At 34.9% G+C, this 19,351-nt stretch overlaps 1 protein-coding gene across 3 annotated transcripts in view; it reads left to right on the top strand.

The window, feature by feature from the left end:
* The first annotated feature begins 4,396 nt into the window (after positions 1-4,396).
* The window catches only part of LOC111503748 (uncharacterized), a 293,459-nt gene continuing 278,504 nt past the window's right edge, over positions 4,397-19,351 (top strand). For 2 of the 3 annotated variants that reach the window (XM_074171671.1, XM_074171668.1), the window contains exon 1: positions 4,397-4,542. The gene's annotated coding sequence lies outside the window, so the exon portion shown is untranslated. The remainder of the gene's footprint in view (positions 4,543-19,351) is intronic. The other variant, XM_074171669.1, reaches the window with a different exon arrangement.

Raw genomic sequence — 19,351 nt, 5'->3', positions numbered from 1 at the left:
ATTATTCTATTCGCAGATGACACTACCATAACAGTTTCCGGAAATACTGCAGAGGAGCTGGAAAACAACATTAATTCAGTCATGGATGACATGCTTTCTTGGTACAATTCAACTAAAACTGAATGAAAGTAAAACAGTACATTTAAGCTTAACGTTAAGGAAAACAGTGAAACTCAACAACATCCAACTCTCGGAAAAAGCCAAACTCCTTGGTATATTTATAAATTAAACCTTGTCTTGGGAGCCCCATATCGATCATGTCTGCAAAAAATTGAATCAAGCGTTATTTGCAATAAGACAGATCAAAGACGTGCTCAGTTTAGGTGGTATCAGGACTATTCTTCGGCGTACTCACATATGGCTTAAATGTATTAATGTGGGGTTCTTCTGTGGAAGAAAAACGTGTTTTATTGTTTAAAAAAGAATAATTAGAACTACCTTTACTATTGCACCCAGGGATAGCTGTAGTCCTGCTTTCTGCAAGAACAAGATGCCGTGTATCCATGTGCTTCATGTGAAGAATAATGTACCCAATCCGAGAGATGAATCAATAGTTCATAACAATGCAACACGAAATGGACATTTATTAACTATCCCAAAACATAAAACATCGAAATTCAAGGAATCACTTGCATATAATGGCATGATATTATTCAATACGTTGCTTCAAGATTTCAAAGATTTGCATATTATACCATTCAATAAACAAATAAAGGAGCTATCAAATAATAGGATATTATAGCGTAGAAGAATTCTTAGAACGGGATACACTGTTATCATGATTATTGCTTTCACTGCATTTCTTTCATCCTAGTTAAAGATAAATTTACTTTCATGTATATATATATATATATATATATATATATATATATATATATATATATATTTATATGTATATATATATATATATATATATATATATATATATATATATATATATATATATATATATATGTGTGTGTGTGTGTGTGTATGTGTGTTTGTTTTATTTTTAATATATGTATATAGTTAAATCAAAATCAAATCAAAAAATCTATATTTCTGTAGACCTAGGGAAGGCATGGAAAAAGTCACATTACTCAGTACAATTACAATGAGGTCACAATCATAAAACAACATAATTATAAGACATACTATATAACATTCAGACCATAAAAGGGATACAAAAATTAAAATTTAAAATTCCAAATCAGACTGAAAAAATTCATCAAGCGAATAAAATACCTTTTCACATAATAGTTTCCGAACTTTTTGTTTAAAGAGCTTTACACTAGTTATTTTTTTAATGGATATTGGGAGCTTGTTGTACAGTTTTATTGACATGATATGAGGTCCAATAGTGAACTTGGCTAACTTATGACTAGGAGTTAAAATGTTATAGTTTTTTCTCAGGGTGAAGCCCGAAAGAAGACATGTATCATCTCTGTTCTGAAACTTGGAGCAATTTGATTTAACGTAGATTACGCAATTAAGAATATACATGCAAGTAACAGTTAATATATTCAACTTTGCAAAAAGTGGTTTACAGGAATCGAGTGGTTTTTTGAAACAAATTGTTCTAATAATCTTTTTCTGGAAAATTAATAAGTCACTGATTCTATTGCAGTTGCCTAAACAAATAATACAGTAATTGTGGGCAGAGTAAACATATGCATAATAGTAACTTTTAAGAATTTTAATAGACAGAAAATTACGCAGATTCCATATAACGAAACAGTGTGTCGCTAATTTCTTCAGTATGAAATCAACATGATGATTCCAATTGAGTTGGGAATCAATAAAAACTCCTAAACATTTTTTATAGTTTACCTGTTCAATACTTTTAATCTCAGACCTAACCAATACACTACAATCAGTTTCCTGAATTGTAAAGAGAATGGTGTTGGTTTTAAGATTATTTAAAATTAAGCCATTTTCAGAACAATAATTTTTAAGTACCTGTCTTGAGTGTCCGATCTATATTATACATTTATGACATGTCATGTAAATGATCGAAAAGACGAATAAAGTTATTATTATTGAACCATTACCGCGAAGTTGTAAAGGTATTGGTGTGTCTACTAAGGGATCATTAGCGAAAAGAACTAAATGCAGGTTCTGCCAGGAGAAACAAGAAACCGCACTACATGTGTTCTGTGAATGCGAAACTTTAGCAAGGCTAAGGCATGGGAGATGCGGAAATGAGAAACCAGATGCTATAATCTATATGAAGGGGCCAATATCAAGGCTATGGAGTCTCATCAAAGAGATGAAGCCAGATGGAGATTTCTGATAACCAAGGAGTATCACAATAGATCTGTATCTGTAAAGGTCGCAGTGAACCTGGCCGCATTTCAGCTCCCTTATTAATCTAATCTAATTACTGATTATTTGGGCAATCAGAATATGACTAATGATTTTCAAACAATTTCGCTGTTAAAATCCTCACTTGTTCACTTTGTAGTAAATGTTCAAGAGGTAGCAAAACATATGTGATTTTCACTTTCACATATTTCACTATAATATTCAGTCAACTGGTCAACATTCACATGAGAAAAGATATCATCCCATTTTCTTACTCGGGCTCATTGTTGGACTCAACTTTTAAAGGCAATCGGGTCCTAATGCATTCGTGAGTCAGACTAGCACCATAAATGTTCCTTTGGTTTTGTAATGAAAGCTGCAGAGAATAACAAAGCACGAATTCCATTCGAAGGTCGATGATGAAAATTACTGATAGTGGGTTTAGCTAAAAAAACGGCCTGTATATACAAAGCACTCAGGCTAAAGTTTTTGTCTCATTGGCCTCATCAATACGGCGTAGCTAAATGCACGAAAAGCAACAGTTAGTTGCAGAAAACAATACCAATCCGCTAAAAAAATGTCCTGTATATATAAAGGACACAGGCTTGAGTTTTTGTCTCAGTGGCCTCATCAATACGGCGTAGCTAAATGCAAGAAAAGGAAACGGCATGTATGTACAAAGCACTTAGGCTTGAGTTTTTGGCTCAGTGGCCTCATCAATACGGCGTAGATGAATGCAAGAGAAGGAACAGTTAGTTGCAGAAAACAATACTAATCAGCTGAAAGGACGGCCTGTATGTACAAAACACTTTGGCTTGATTTTTTGGCTCAGTGGCCTCATCATTACTGAATAGCAAATGCAAGAGAAATTTATCAAAAAACCATCAACACGAATACTAAATCAAATGAATACGTTTGAAACCTGCTTTTTCATCAACCAACTGTCACTCTCTACGAACGACAACCCACAAAAGTCGAAACTTGTGCGAGCTAAGGAATAACGAGGTGCGATTCGTAGTTACTTGCCTCAAGCTTTTCATACACATTATGCGACATGCGTGATAAAGAAAGGTAGCAATTTTGTGGACATTGTTGATGGGCTGGGGCATCCAGGGTGAGCGTCGCAATTCACATCTTCCCGACCTTCTGTGAAGAGCTTGTACCACTTGTAAACATTTTCACCACCGAGTACAATCACCGTATGCCACTGTCAACATTTCAAGTGTTTTCGAGCACTCAATTCCATTCGATGCAAATTCTTTGATCCATATTTTTCGCCATATAATCGCCACACATAGAACACTCCTAACTTTTATGCCTCTCACCAACAAAATTAACATGCTAAACAGCTGAAAGTGCGAACATATGTTCAAGACGACTGCATCAACATGAGAAAACTAAGATATCGCTAATTGAATGTACGTATTCCGCGAAATTCAAACTTTCACCTAATTTTTTTTAATAGTCCACTACCCGTACAAAGTCGGGCCACTTATTTGTTTATAGGTTCAAATACGATGGTATAAGCCTAGAAACGAAGTTTCTATATTGAAGTCGAAATTCCAAACTTGCATCGAAATTTCGATATTGAAGTGAAATTTGAGACTATAATCAAAATTTCAAGCTCAAATTCTAAAATCTGAGTTTTAAGTCGAAGTTACGAGAATATTCACAAAACTTCAAATTCAAAGTCGAAATTTTGGGTAAGAGTTGAAATTATAGCGTGAAAATCATAAAAACATGATTTGGATAATAATTACGTCATAACAATGACATTCAGATAGATAATTTCGAAATTAAAGTAAAAATTTCGAATTTGGAGTCGAAATTTCCGAAGTTACTCGGTTTTAATCGGAACTGCGTCATCAGATACAAACATTTTGAGAATTTGCAATATTCTAGTCAAAATATCAAGCTGTAAGTCGAAATTTCGAGTTTCAACTCAAAATTATGAGCTGTAATTAAAAATTTTCCATTTCTGAATTAAAGAAAATAAAAAATATGTGGCTCCAGTACCAATTCTACCTCTTTCCCATATTTTGACAAAGTTGATTCGCCGCCTCGCAAGATGGGGCTCAGTAGACAAGTTGCGGGGACAGAAAATATTGATGCGGCGCTGCGATGTAACGGCGTCGCGACGGCACATTACGAATCGACGCGTCTCAGTGTTCAGTAGTGCGGATTCCCTCTGAACGGGAACAACATTGAAGCGGATTCGATCAACCGCGTGTTTTCTGTTGAAACACCTGGAACAGAAAAGTGAGTTTATTTGTTTTTCAATTATTAATGAAGAAGAGTTATTTCATAGTCAAACATTTAAAAAAAAATTAATTATTTATTAGTTATTCCAGTTTCCTTCACTGATTTTGTGAAAAGCTACTGTACACTACTTGCTAGGGAGAAATAGAAAATGTAAAAATTTTGAAACCATTCATATAAGTGAGTAAATGTGGTACAAAATTCCTCAATTATCGTCAATATCAGTTAAACCAGTCCCTTTAATGTAAACAATACAACTGCTACATTTATATTGAAATCCAATCGTGGCTGGGAACTTAATTAATAATTCGTATTGATTGCTCCAACTAAATATATAAATTCGTGATTCTGTGAGGTAAAAAAATATAACAGTACTAACAAACTCAATTGTAGTATTATTGTTACTTCTTCGCATGATGTTCGTTGAACGGTATTACGTTTCTATTTCAGCTAACATGAATTATTTCATAGGACACGGTGATCTATGAGTTCATAATAAAAAAAATCTCTGAGTAGAATATAACGTCCATTTTGGAAAAAACTCCATATAAAGATAAAGTGGGAATAGGATGCCAAACTTTTGGAATGAAAATAATTTTTGTATGATAACTCTGGTATTACCAGATATTTCCATTCATATATTTCCTTTAAACATCTCTGTTGAACAAGAAAGTTTAGATGGCTAACAGGATCAATTTTTTCTTAAAAAAACAATCGTTTTCTTTCCGACGTTTCGAATTTATTTGAATTATTCTTCAGGGCTCAGTAACAATTACTTTTCATGAGCATACCTCCCACAAAACTTATACGATTATTATCGTTTCAATTTTACAAGAAATAATGAGTTCTTAAATTGCTCGCCGAAAAGTAGTTTCTTCGTGTTGATATTACTATTTTGAAAACCATTAGACATATAAGATACATTCAATGGCAGAAAGGAAAAGAAAGAAAAAAGGGTAAATTATTCAGGTATTTTACTTATCAAATTGAAATATGCAGTATCAAGGCCATAGAAATCTCTTCTAGTGTTAACACTATAGCAATTGCCATTTCCAATTCTGAGTTCCATAAAAAATCTTCAATTAATAGGTAGATAATTACCTAGTGAAAGTAATTTTTCTAGAGCCCTTATTAGAAAAATAACTAAAGAGAGAAGTTCCTCTTCCCAAAATACAGGGGTGAAACCCAAATATCACTAAGTTCCATTTGAAGAATATTTATCTGATAAACTTGGAATGCTACTCAATACCGAACAAATTGAAGTGGCCTTTTAAAATGGAAATCTAGTTGGGATGCATGTTTTCTCAAAACAAAAAACAAAACCACCATAAAAAAATATAATCCAATATAGTGTACAAATTGAACTGTGGCAGCTGTCACAAATGTTATGTTGGGCAAACCGGACGGTATCTCAAAACACGAGTTTCAGAACACATGAGAGACTCTAAAAACTGAATATAAAAAACCACACAGCTCCTGTTAATCATGAAAAAAAAATGCACACATTTTTATTTCGCTCATTCAAATATTCTACCATATTTATCGAAAACACTATTGAGCGAAATGATATATATCCTCAATTGCGATAGTGTTAACAATAAAAGGTTTATCGATGGATACTGCATATTTCAATTTGATAAATAAATTACTTGAATAATTTACCCTTTTTTCATTCTTTTTCTTCCTGTCATTGATTAAAAAACAAACACCACCTGAATCACAGATAAAGCCATTAGTTTGTTTCACATCGTTTTGTGTTGGTGTTGTCTTGAAAACTTGGTTGTTGCAATGTTTTGTCTTATTTTTTAAATGTTTCTGATATGTTTAATACTTTTTAAAATAGTAATATTAAAATGAAGAAACTACTTTTTTGGCGAGTAATTCAATTAGGAACTCATTTTTTTTATTGAAATAATAGTCGTGTGAGTTCTGTAAAAATTCATTGTGACAAAGCCCTGAAGAAGGATTAAGCAAATTCGAAACGTCAGCGAAAACAATTGTTTTTTATGAAAAAACTGATCATGTTACCCAACCAATTTTATTTCAGATTTCACATATCCTTATTCCTTATTGAATAAATCTGTTCTATATGCTATTTTTTCTTTAGATTTACGGTTTCTGCTCAAAAAATCAAATTTTGCCATTTATATCGAAGTGAATGTGGGCAATAATTATTCTAAGGTAATAATTTTTGAATAAAACAGTTACGGCATATTATTATTCTAATTCAATTTGGAATATTCATACAAAATTACCCTGAATACACAAGAAAACCAAGAGGATAGAGTTTAGGTGAACATTTCTCTGTTTTGGATTTTTGATTTTCGTATCAATTGAAATATTTTTAGGAAATATCAGTTTAGGGAAGAAAAATGTTTGGCTTTCTAGGTTTCCATCTTTATATAAAAATGTGTGAATCTCCCGATGAAAGAAAGAAAGAAATTACGTTCCAAATGAACTCTCAAAAAATATAGAAATTTCTGTGCATTGAACTAAACGAAAGAAAATTTCTTTTTGAAGCAACTGCTTCAAACTTCGAATTATTCGACAATTCCATTTTTCCATTCAGTGCGTGCTCCATTCATTCATTTGATATCAATTTCAATTCCATATTGAATGTTTGGAGTACCAACTGAATGGAGTTTCGTTTGACTAAATGTTCATATGGAAGTAGTCGTTTTGAGAGAAATTTTCATTCCAGTTCGTATCTGAGAGAAACATTTGTGCATGATCTACACATCGTTGTACAGAGTTTATTCTGAATTCAATTACTATCTCCCTTTCTTCTGAAGTTTCTCACTTTTTTTTGATGGAAATGGAAAAGTAGAACGTCAAAAAGCTGTTTTCACTTGAGCTTATATCTTTAATATGGTTACTGATTGGTCCTCAAGTCGACTTTTGGTAGGAGTTGGAAAGGTTTCAGTTAGTTCTATCTTTCGAAGTTGTTGATACAGGATAACTATCTAAAGCTTTCTCTACACTATTCATGAAGTTATCTCGACGCATTCGCGAATTGAAGTATCTCTCCAAACTATTTTCCTCGCTCAGCTTCATAATCATGTCGCTGGAATTGCAAAGGCTGCTTCTCAAACGCTTGAAACACTGATCGGAACCAGAAAACTGAACTTTTGATACTCAGATCAGACCTTATTGAAGTATTGATTTCTTGTTCTCCGTGCTAAGCATACCCTGAAGCTGTTGGATTCCATCCAGAAAAGAGCAATCCGCCTGATTGGAGACGCGAATTTCAAGTCAAAGTTCATGTGACTTGTCACCTGAAGGTTTCTCTACACTACTCAAGAAGTTATCTTGACGAATTCGCAAATTGAACTACCTCTCTACACTAGTTTCCTTGCTCAGCTTCAGAAAACGAGAAGTGTCTTATCATCATGTCCTATGATTGTGATAAGATTATGAAACTGAGAAATTTAAGAATTTTTTTGTACTCTATCAATTGCAGACGTACATTGATTGTGTATGGGATTCCATATTATGGATCCATATTGGCCTCATCAAACTGAAATACAGAGAGGTTAGCGTAAGTATATTATGGAAATCCTTACAGTTCCTTATAATAAAACCGTAAGCGCGGTAATCTGGGTTTATATTGTGATTAATGTGGTAATTGAAAGTCATATGATGATTAGAATAGACTCCTGAACCCCGGATATCATCTGTTCTCTTCGATATAATGTTATCAATGTGGTAAGGAAATTGCAGTTTATTGAATTTTCGGCTGAATTTCACAATTTTGCATTTGGATACATTCAAATATAGGCGGTTCTTGAGACACCAACCTTGTTATAAATGAATCTGCTTTTGCAAAATAGTGCAGTCATCTGAAATGTTTATAGTCGTGTATTGAATCATCAGCAAACACTGATCTATGGCAGGTTAATGAATATAGTTTAGGAGTTTTGATGCCTCGAAATACTTTCTGGACTGGGAAAAGTCAACTGAACTAACGACTGAAAATATGGAAATGAAATGTTTCAATTTTTTTCGTGATTACTATAATAATAATAATAATAATATTTATTCAGTTGGATCATCTATAGATGATATTAAGTATGTCAAAACGTGTACAAATATAAAATTAAGAATACAAAATCCGTGCATTTAGAGGAACAATATACAATTTACATAGATTATATAATATAATATATAATAGTCGAATTGAAGGGGTTATTTCTTTAGGAGTGATTAATTTTTGGGAAAGAAAGTTTTTGGCTTTCTGAAAGTTACTTCTTTGCATGATCTACACATCCATGTATAGAGTTACTTATTTTCAAATTGACTACTTCCTTCCTTCCTTTGGAATATTCCCTCACCTTTTTTTTTGTATCAAGATGGAGTAGAAGAAAGCCAAAAACTTTTTTCCCATATGATAGTCATCACCTAAAATAGTATGTAACAGCATCGTTATTAAAATCGGCCTGAAATATTAACAATGTTATACATGTACAGGGCCATAAGTTATCATCCATATATTCTTTGAGAGAATAATAGGATTTAACCAGGAGCAACTCTTTGATTTGATAATTATACTATTTTAGAGCCAGATTTTTTTATTGTACTTGGAAGTTTGTACAATTCAATGGCCATAAGCCTGGGGCATGATTCAGATACAACTAATCTGTGTGTTGGCACTTCCAACTGTAGGGAATTTCAAGTATTATAATACTTAGTACCATCAAGAGTAGAAACACTGGTTATATGCGATTTTACATATTTTAATGTCTCGTAAATGTATATACTTGTAAGTGTCAATATTCTGAGATTTTGGAAGATGAGTTTGCGACTTGTCCTTCTAGTTACTTTTGCTATATACCTTTATGGTTCTTTTCTGAATTCTGGAATAATCACTAGATGCTCCCCAAGCTATAATACCATAGGAAATGTTGCAATGAAAGTATGCATGGTAGTACATTAATAAGACTGGTCTATTTACATTTCAGCGTAGTTGTTGAATACAATAAGATATTGAGGATATCTTTTTACAAATCAATATGCTTCTTCCATTTGAGATTTTCTGTTATCTTCAAACCCAATAATTTCATTTCCTGTTGTTGTTGAATTGATCCATCAATTGACATTATTAGTAAACTGTGATCTGGAGTGGTTCTTGGATGATTAAAACGTAAAAGCACAGTTTTTCAATCTTCTAACAAGAGACCATTATCTGAGAACCACTTATGACTTCTGGATTTAAGGAAACTAACAGTCGAAAGAAAGATATCACTACAATATCATACGCGAATGCAAAGTTCATAATCAACACCTGGTATAATCAAACCTCTGTTTCCATCATCATTCACAATCTCATATCATCCAACAGACTCAAAATCGATAATCCATACCGACACTTTCATTTTATTACCGTATTAATGATCGACCTGATATCACGTCAATCATTGTCTATAATTTGCGCATATAAAAGCGCATCTGCCGCAATGGGTTATCGGCTTGTTTGAAGGGGATTAATGTTCTGTTTACTGTTTCCATATGCATGTCTTTCATTTGTTGAATTTGCGGTTCATGCTCATCCGAAAATTTCCACCCGTCAGATCGATGGACGTGATTGAAAATTAAAACAGTGTGCCATGGTGATTATAGTCATTATCTATGCCTGCCTCCGCAACTAAAAACATGTGTTTTGCATTTGTTTTATATATTGTAATGAAGGATGACAAAAATGAAATTAATTTCAGTATTCCATATTTTTTGACCCAGAGTTTCAATAAAATCGCTTATAAGTACGTCTGCGCTAATATGTTCTTCAAATGAAAATTGTTGTTGAGCAGAAATGGTTATAGTACAGTTCCATAGTAGTAGGACACTAGTCCAACTTGCTATTTTTTTGTGTATTGTTGGTTGACTTATCAATAGCAGTTTTCACTGATGTGATAAAATGTTAACTAATTTGAATCACAGGGTCGCTGATATGTATGGAAACAGTTGATTATTTCCTAAAGTAAGATAGCTAGCGAAAAATTTCAGTAGAATAGAATAGAATATGATAGGATAGGATAGGATAGGATAGGATAGGATAGGATAGGATAGGATAGGATAGGATAGGATAGGATAGGATAGGATAGGATAGGATAGGATAGGATAGGATAGGATAGGATAGGATAGGATAGGATAGGATAAGATAGGATAGGATAGGATAGGATAGGATAGGATAGGATAGGATAGGATAGGATAGGATAGGATAGGATAGGATAGGATAGGATAGGATAGGATAGGATAGGATAGGATAGGATAGGATAGGATAGGATAGGATAGGATAGGATAGGATAGGATAGGATAGGATAGGATAGGATAGGATAGGATAGGATAGGATAGGATAGGATAGGATAGGATAGGATAGGATAGGATAGGATAGGATAGGATAGGATAGGATAGGATAGGATAGGATAGGATAGGATAGGATAGGATAGGATAGGATAGGATAGGATAGGATAGGATAGGATAGGATAGGATAGGATAGGATAGGATAGGATAGGATAGGATAGGATAGGATAGGATAGGAAAGGATAGGATAGGATAGGATAGGATAGGATAGGATAGGATAGGATAGGACAGGACAGGACAGGACAGGACAGGACAGGACAGGACAGGACAGGACAGGACAGGACAGGACAGGACAGGACACGACAGGACACGACAGGACACGACAGGACACGACAGGACACGACAGGACACGACAGGACACGACAGGACACGACAGGACACGACAGGACACGACAGGACAGGACAGGACAGGACAGGACAGGACAGGACAGGACAGGACAGGACAGGACAGGACAGGACAGGACAGGACAGGATAGGATAGGATAGGATAGGATAGGATAGATTATAAAGAACAAATTGAATGTAGTATAAATATCTCAAGAAAAATCATATAACACGATACGAATACAAAGGTTTGATTAGAGTAACAATATTAAACAAATACCTACTGATGAATATCTCATCCTCACTAATGACTGCCAAATAGCTGAAGAGTTCAATAACTGTATCTCCAATGTAGGTTCCAGTCTTGCTGAAAACATACCACAACAAAATGATTCTGCCCCTAGTAACAACCCTCTACTTTATTCATTTTATTTAGTACCTGTAGACGGAAAAGAGGTTGTTAACTTCATACAAACCTCAAAAAAAAAAGAAAGCACTAGGGCTGGATGGTATGAAAACATATGTAATCAAGGTCTCATTAGATATAATTTCTTCATTACTGGTTCATCTGATTAACAATTTTTTCCAACTTTGATACCCACTCTAGAGAATTTTTCGATTTATCAATAAATATTATTTTTTAAATATAGGTTTGATGAAAATTCAATATATGCCAAACAGAACACACTAAAAGAGTGAAACCTATTAGAGAGTGAGACAAGATATGGAACTTCCACAAATTGTATACGTGGTGAGTTACAAACACTGCTTCTTCAACACGATAAGAATATACGTATGAATCACTTATTTCAAACGGAACACCCTGTACATTCTTGCATTAGTAGATTCGTTATATAGAACCACAGATTTTCAAATATTCATCGATTTTTGTTTTTTCTTTTGTTTTTCTTTTAGACGAATTTTTGCTTTTCAAATGTTTTAATGTGTTCAGTATGTTACAGTAATCAGAAAACATTGAGGTGAAATAGTATATTGTACAACAAGTGAGAAAAACTACATATTTCTCATGAGCGCAAAAGTTTGCAAATCGCAAATCAAGCGAGTGAGAAATATGTCATTTTCTCACGCATTGTACACTGTACTTTTTCTACGGTTGCGGTGTTTTCAAGTATTGAAAATTAAAATACATATATAATAATATACTTGTATGTCATTAACTCATTTTTATATTTTATTCAAAATAGTAATTAACAGTTATATTTGAGCAATTTTGTAAAGTAATTCCTGGTAGGTCGTTTTGTTTCAACATGTTTTCGGTAATTGAAATATTAGCTGCAGTCGAAATTGAAGTTGATGGAGAAACGTACTGAGCTTCCACAGCATTGTTGTGTTCAGGTTCTACTGGCGCTGGAGGCTGAATGGATTCTACTATACATTTTGAAATTTTCATTTTGTTAGCTATGGAGTCGATAAAAGATTCAGCAGCATTGCTGGGGATTTCCATGGGGATTTCCAACCCCCATGGCGTTTTAAAGTTAAAAGATCTGCCCCTGCATTAACTAAAATAGTCGCAGATGACCTTCGTAAACAGTGGCCAGTATATAATTCAGTGTTCGGTAATTGCATAAATTTCGCTATTTATTTCGCCATGGTGCCAAATTAATTTATCCCCACAGGCTATTTCGTACATTTGTTATTTCTGTAATTTAAAAAAAAACATGTTTCATTTGTGCATGGTCGAAGCTTCACATATGTTTTGTAAATTTGGTAGAATTCTCCTATTACTGTGAAATTTCTAGGAACCTTGATTTAAGTATCGGGTGATATTATTATAAGGGCCGAATTGAGATATTACATGTTATCAATTTTTAATTTTCGAAGTTCACCACAACGGCATGACCCTGTAAGGCCAATGGCTAAAGCAGCCTGAAAAAAACCAAACATTCATTTTTCGATAACAATTTAAAAATTTTCAATTCATACCTTTATCAGCAAATACTTTTCATCAGGTGCATCTTTTAAAAATTATTGAATGTCTTCAGGAGTTAATGTTTTTGACTGTTTTGGAGCATATTCTTCAGATTTGCGTTTAAAAAATGCACGTAGATTTACGTATTTTGATATATCAACACAGTTTTTAATAATTAAGGTACTCCTCAGCATCGAGTACTGAGACCATAATGTTAATGATTTCAATCATCTTGACAACTTTTTAAAATAAACTAACAAGGTATTTTCAGAACAAGAATTTACCTTGGCTTTCATTTTCCAGTCCATAAAGTTTTTGTAGGCGATTTCATATATTTCTCTTGATGTGCTTGGTGGCAAATTATTGCAAACATCTATTGCTTCCTGAACAATTTCTGGAGGTGTATTTTCCAACTCTAAATCTCCCAAAAAAAAATTTTTCCGTTAATCATCTGTCGCCCCCATACGAACGACAACTCTCAGAAGTTGAGAAACTTGTGCGAGCTAAGGACTAACGATGTCTTACCTTTTAATGTGTGATTCCTAACACGGTTGCAGAATCATCCCAGCTTCAACCAGATAAACTCTCTCTGGTCGAGGCAGGAATCGAACCCACGGTCTTCCGATCGTGAGTCGGGCGCACTACCACCGCGGCCAATTCCACAATTCGTATTCCATTATATTCAATATTTAATAAATCTGAACTGTTTATACTATAAGAATAAACAATAAAACTATTTTTGTTGGGTGAGTTGATAGCAATAATTATGCAGTGCTTCGGTTTTGTTGTTATGGAAACGCCGACAATGGGCTACTTGGATATTGCATGCGAATCGTCGGCGTAGCGTTGTCAACATGAAGAACGTGTCATATCAATCTGACATGTGATAATTCGTGACTGACTTGGGTTATTGTGATAACAGTGAGAAATTATTTCTCACTGTAATGGCGGATATATCTCACTACGTGAGAAATCTTTCTTTTTGAACGTATGAAAGCGATAAGAGAAGTGGCACATTCTATAGTATACGTAGAAAAACCAAAAACCAAATTCTGTCAAACTATCACGAGAAACTCAAAATGAGGTTCTCTCAATTGATTACCTAGTTACTTGAGCAATTACTGGGAATAATCAGAAAATGAAAAGTTTGTGAAAGCTTTTCTCTTCACATATCATTCATTTAACCAACACATGACAAACTTACAAGTTATGACCAATATACTTGTGGATTCCCGATATAGCTCATGAATCATTTCAAACTAACGATGATGGTTCCCGAAATATTTCAATTTTGATATAACATTTGAATTTCACATACATATTTTTAACATAACAAGAAAACAACTCATTTTATCGTAATATTGATAGATTTGCTGGTATTGAAGAATTTGACATTGAATAGAAAAGCTCTTTTTGGATATTCTACGGCTTTCCAAAAGTTGATCTTCACTATAAAATTATTGACCTACGACTCTGCAACATGATCATGCTATTTGATTTGATTGTTTTCTTTCTTGGTGGTCCATTGTAGATTACAGAGTTCAAAGTAGTCCAAATTGGTTTTGGGATAGCAATTATAGATTGATTCTGCTTTGGCTTTCCTTATGATCATTCTAAAATCTTCAGTAGGTACTTTCATTGTGATTTAAACTATAGTCTTCATTAGCTATGAATTTTTCAACTCTCTTTTTTCCAATGCCGTTATCAAACCAACGTTTTCATTTTCAAACAGTTTTGTTCAGCTTACCGTGTTTGTTTGTTTCAGTCAAATTTAGTAATTGAAGTTTGAAACCCTTCCTGTTGACAGATTGATCTAATATTTGGTACACACATTCAGTTTTGATGGCAATACAATTCAATAAATTCTGTATCATTGTAAATCCGAGATTGTCGCACCTACAAAATGGCGGATTACATATTGGGTGAAACTGGCCGATACTTCATGAAAATGCATATTGAATTTCACTATAATATTATAATGAAAACATACAATAAACTGTATGAGTTTTTGGATTACCTACAATTTATTTCACAACCACCTCAATATTGGTATCAAATTGCTGGATGTTATGCAGTGAGAATCAATTTGGGAATCAAAACTGCCAGAACGGTGTATGAAGCCCTCCTTGAATCCCACCTACGTTATGGAATACCGTTTTTGGGAGTATACAATTCATCAGCACTTCTGTCTGTATTAGTACTGCAGAAACGGACTATCAGCCTACATTTGTAAGATTAAACCTTGTGATTCATGTGGACACAAGTTCGTTGAGCAAAAGATTTTACCAGATTGCTTTGTTCATTTTGGAATCGATTTGCCTCACTTACAAAAATATTTCCCTATTTGAGGCTTCATGCAATTCTTATAGCACCCGTTCCATCGCGTTAAAATTGCCAATTGCTTCAACAAATTTGGTCAGGAATTGTATTAATTACAATGGGGTCAAGATGTTTCTTCACTTGCCCTCAGATGTAAGACAGGCAAATTTGACCAACAAAATGTTTAGTATAAGAGTAAAAACATTTCTGGTTGATATACCCTATAATAATTTGCAAGAGTTCTATAATAATAAATTTACGTGACAAAATGTGCATATTTGAATTTAGGTTATATAAGATTTTTGTTTATATTCTTGTTTGGATATAAATGTTTGACTGTCTGGTGCAATGGGTATCTTTTTCTATGTAATATTATTCATAAGTATATATGATTATATGTCTATTATATAAGTGATGATAGTAATTTTAAACAAATCTGTACATACATTTCGACGTTGAACTATACTGTATGTACCAGCTTCTCATAGTTTTGAAATGAAGAGACAAAGGTAAATAGAACGAAAATATATAGAAAATGCACTACTTGGTTGTCTCTGAGTTTACCTTAAGTTAAACTTGGATGGTTCGATGCTCCCAGTACAACTCAAACCGAATGGAAGTTGATTTTCTAAATATACTTCCATTGCCATTAGGCTTCACGTATAAGCCTCTAAGATCATACTCGACTACCCGCTTTACTTTCCTTTTTCAGAAACTTCTCCATTCATCCATGTTTTCCAACACACAAAGAATATTGAATCACCCATTAGCGGTAGTCTATTTTTATACATCGTGGTGAAAAACAACCCAGAGGCGTTCGTAATTCGAGAATCAATAATAGTTAAGCTTTTCTAGGTTATTCTAGAAAAGCTTACTTGGACCACACTTACTTGGACCATACTTGTACCACAATATCAATATTGAACGTCAAATTCAAAACTAATTATTTTGAAAGTATCCGCGGAAACTTGTTAAGAACCAGTTTGCAAGTTTCAACTGCAGAATCTTCCGAAGCACTTGTGAACGTAGAATTCTATTCTTGCTTTTGCCAATAGAAAAACTCAACCAGTCTTTCTCTCTCTCTTTCTCTCTGCGTGGATGTTGCTTCTCTCTCGGGGTCAATTTCCTTCTGTGTCAACAGTTGACCTGTTGAAAGGAGCTTTCGCAGGGGAGATCAAGGCAATGCTGCCACTCCCAAGTTCTTTCATTAATTTATTATTTTAGAAAAACTCTTTGTTTTTTTATTAGTTGGGCCACCAGTCCAGACCAGAACCTATGGTAGGTAGGTAGGTAGGTCTGAAGTGAGTGGATCTATTCGCCCCTCTACCGTAACCCACATGGGTTTATTGTGGCTCACACCTATTCACACTCGGCCAAATAAACCCAGCTTCTTAACGGAGCCGAAGTTTGTATGGTGAGTTGTCTTTCAGGTCAGATGATGAGAGTACGGATCTGCCGAACTGTAATAACCTGATTCGGTCCCCAGCGGGGCAGGCACAAAGTATATGCTCTGCTGTTTCATCATTTTCCAGTCAGAGGCGACACACACCGTCTTCCGATAGTCCAAGTCTCTTCATGTGATGATTCAAATGACAGTGATCTGTAAGAAGGTCTGTTAGACATCGTAGTTCTTCTCTACTGTAGTCCAACAACTGTTTGGTATCAAGCTTCAAAGGATGAATGAACACCTTGATTTGTGCAATTGGCAATGTGCACAAGTCTGTATGCAGTCCATCCAGCCTCTCTCCAGAAAAATGTGGAGAGGAGGTAGATCTAGAAGGATCTGCATAGCTGCTGACGGTGTGGAACTGATGGTACCACTGATAGTCAGAAAAGCCTGTCTCTGTAAGCCAGAGAGCTTCGCTTGGGCCGTTTTCTGTAAAGCCTTCGGCCACCAAGCAATTGCACCATAAGTGATCATTGGTCTGACAATCATCACATAAATCAAATGGATTTGTTTGGGACCTAAACCCCAAATTTCACCACAAATCCTTCGACATGTCCATAATGACAGTCTGGCTTTGTGTAAAACTTTTTCCAAGTGAACGTTTCAGGTGAGTCTTTTATCAGGGACAATGCCAAGATATTTCACCTCCATTCCAAATGGAATGACCACACCATTGAGGAAAAGTGGCGTTAAATCGTCCAATTTTCTTCTCTTGGTGAAGGGAATTAACACAGTTCTGCTGGGGTTGACAGACATCTGTTCCCTCAGGCATCAACTGTGAACAACGTCCAACGCGCCTTGGAGGATATTACAAGCTACCCTTCCCAACGTGGACCTTGCCAGGATGACAAGGTCATCTGCATAAGCTTGCAGACCGACTTTTCTTCTGTCGAGGGCATCAAGCAGAATATCCACCAGGAGCGACCATGGAAGGGGAGATAGTATCCCACCTTGAGGGCAGCCCCTGGTGACCCTGAACCTGACAGACTCGCCTTGAAAAGTCTTAGTTGCAGTTCTGTTTACTAGCATGGCATAGATCCAGCTAGTTATGGTCGATTCTATACCCTTCCTAGCCAGAGACAATCCTATAGATTTAAGTAGTGCATTGTCAAATGCTCCTTCGAAATCAAGAAATACAGCAACCGCAATCTCCTTGTTGTCAAGGAATTGGGATATTTTCTCAACGAGGACCTATGGAGTGACACTTGACGCTTGAGAGTTAGCAAATTGAGACACTTGCGGAGACCAACGACGAGACTCGGAGAGTAGGCAGATTGAGGCCCGGCGTCAAATCAGATAATCCTTGCAACGTGTCACTACCTGGAAGGATTAAGACCTCAATATCCATAACATTCAGACTAAACCAAAAAGTAATATATGTTCGGTCTCAAAATCTTGCTATCAAAATTATTATTTTTTCTATTGAATTGTGAATTTAAAATTTTTGGTATTTAGCCTTGAGTTGCCAGCTCTAAAATTTGTACAACAAAGCAGATTGTTGTATGGCATTATTTTTATTTCAGGTATTGCTATTACCAAGAGTCTCAGTCGAGGTTTTTCAGTTGGTCTTCTAATGTATGGGTCTACTTATCCTCATAAAATTCAATATTCTCGAATATCTTTACCCAAGTAACCCGCATATTTGAGCCTGTTTCCTTTTAAATATTGTAAACTACAAATAGCTAGATTTTCAATTCCTCAATTGTTCCTTGTGTTCCCTATCTTGAGTCTTACCCGGTATTATGACCTTTCTTACCTATGTAAATCCGAGCCCTTCCCAACAATGACCAAGGTGAACCCCTTCTCCAACTTCCGATGGGAAACATTGCATTTTTGCAAAATCATTCATTACGTTTCAAACCTCGTAAGAGTACAGATAGAATAAATATTGTCTTGTCTACAGTATATATTGCCAGTTATGCCCGATTAGTGAGAAAAATATCACGTGAAGCGGTAGGAATTAGTGATTTATCATGGGAGAACTAAGTGGGCGAGATAAAATAGAACTTGTGCGCCTTGTCGGAGATACTGCTCTTCCGGAAAGAGAAGCTGCCAGAGAACTTCATAACAGACATCCTGATAGATTACCAGTGAACAGCAGAATCAATTCTGTTTTTACCCAAACAGAATGTGTATCGAGGCATATGCTCGAAAACAGGAAAAATTCACATCGTGAGAAAAAAAGTGATGTGCGAATATTGCAATATTCTGGTACTAATCCTCATTTGAGCTTGCGAACAGCTAGTTTAAACCTAAATATCCCTAGAGAAAATATCAGGAGATGCCTTATAGAAAATAAAATCAAACCATTCAAGCCAAAAATTTCACATACTCTGAAACCGGGAAATGAGAAAAGAAGGTTGGAATTCTGTTTGTGGGTACCGAATGAAAAGTGTGCGATTTTCAATAGAACTGGTCGATACTTGATGAAA

The sequence above is a fragment of the Leptinotarsa decemlineata genome, unplaced genomic scaffold, assembly GCF_025532065.1.
Source record: "Leptinotarsa decemlineata unplaced genomic scaffold, Ldec_3_MD MMD2_tig00000026_RagTag_RagTag, whole genome shotgun sequence".
Taxonomy (NCBI): Eukaryota; Metazoa; Arthropoda; class Insecta; order Coleoptera; family Chrysomelidae; genus Leptinotarsa; species Leptinotarsa decemlineata.
The sequence above is the reverse complement of the archived record's forward strand: the minus strand, read 5'-3'. Positions and strand labels throughout refer to the sequence as shown.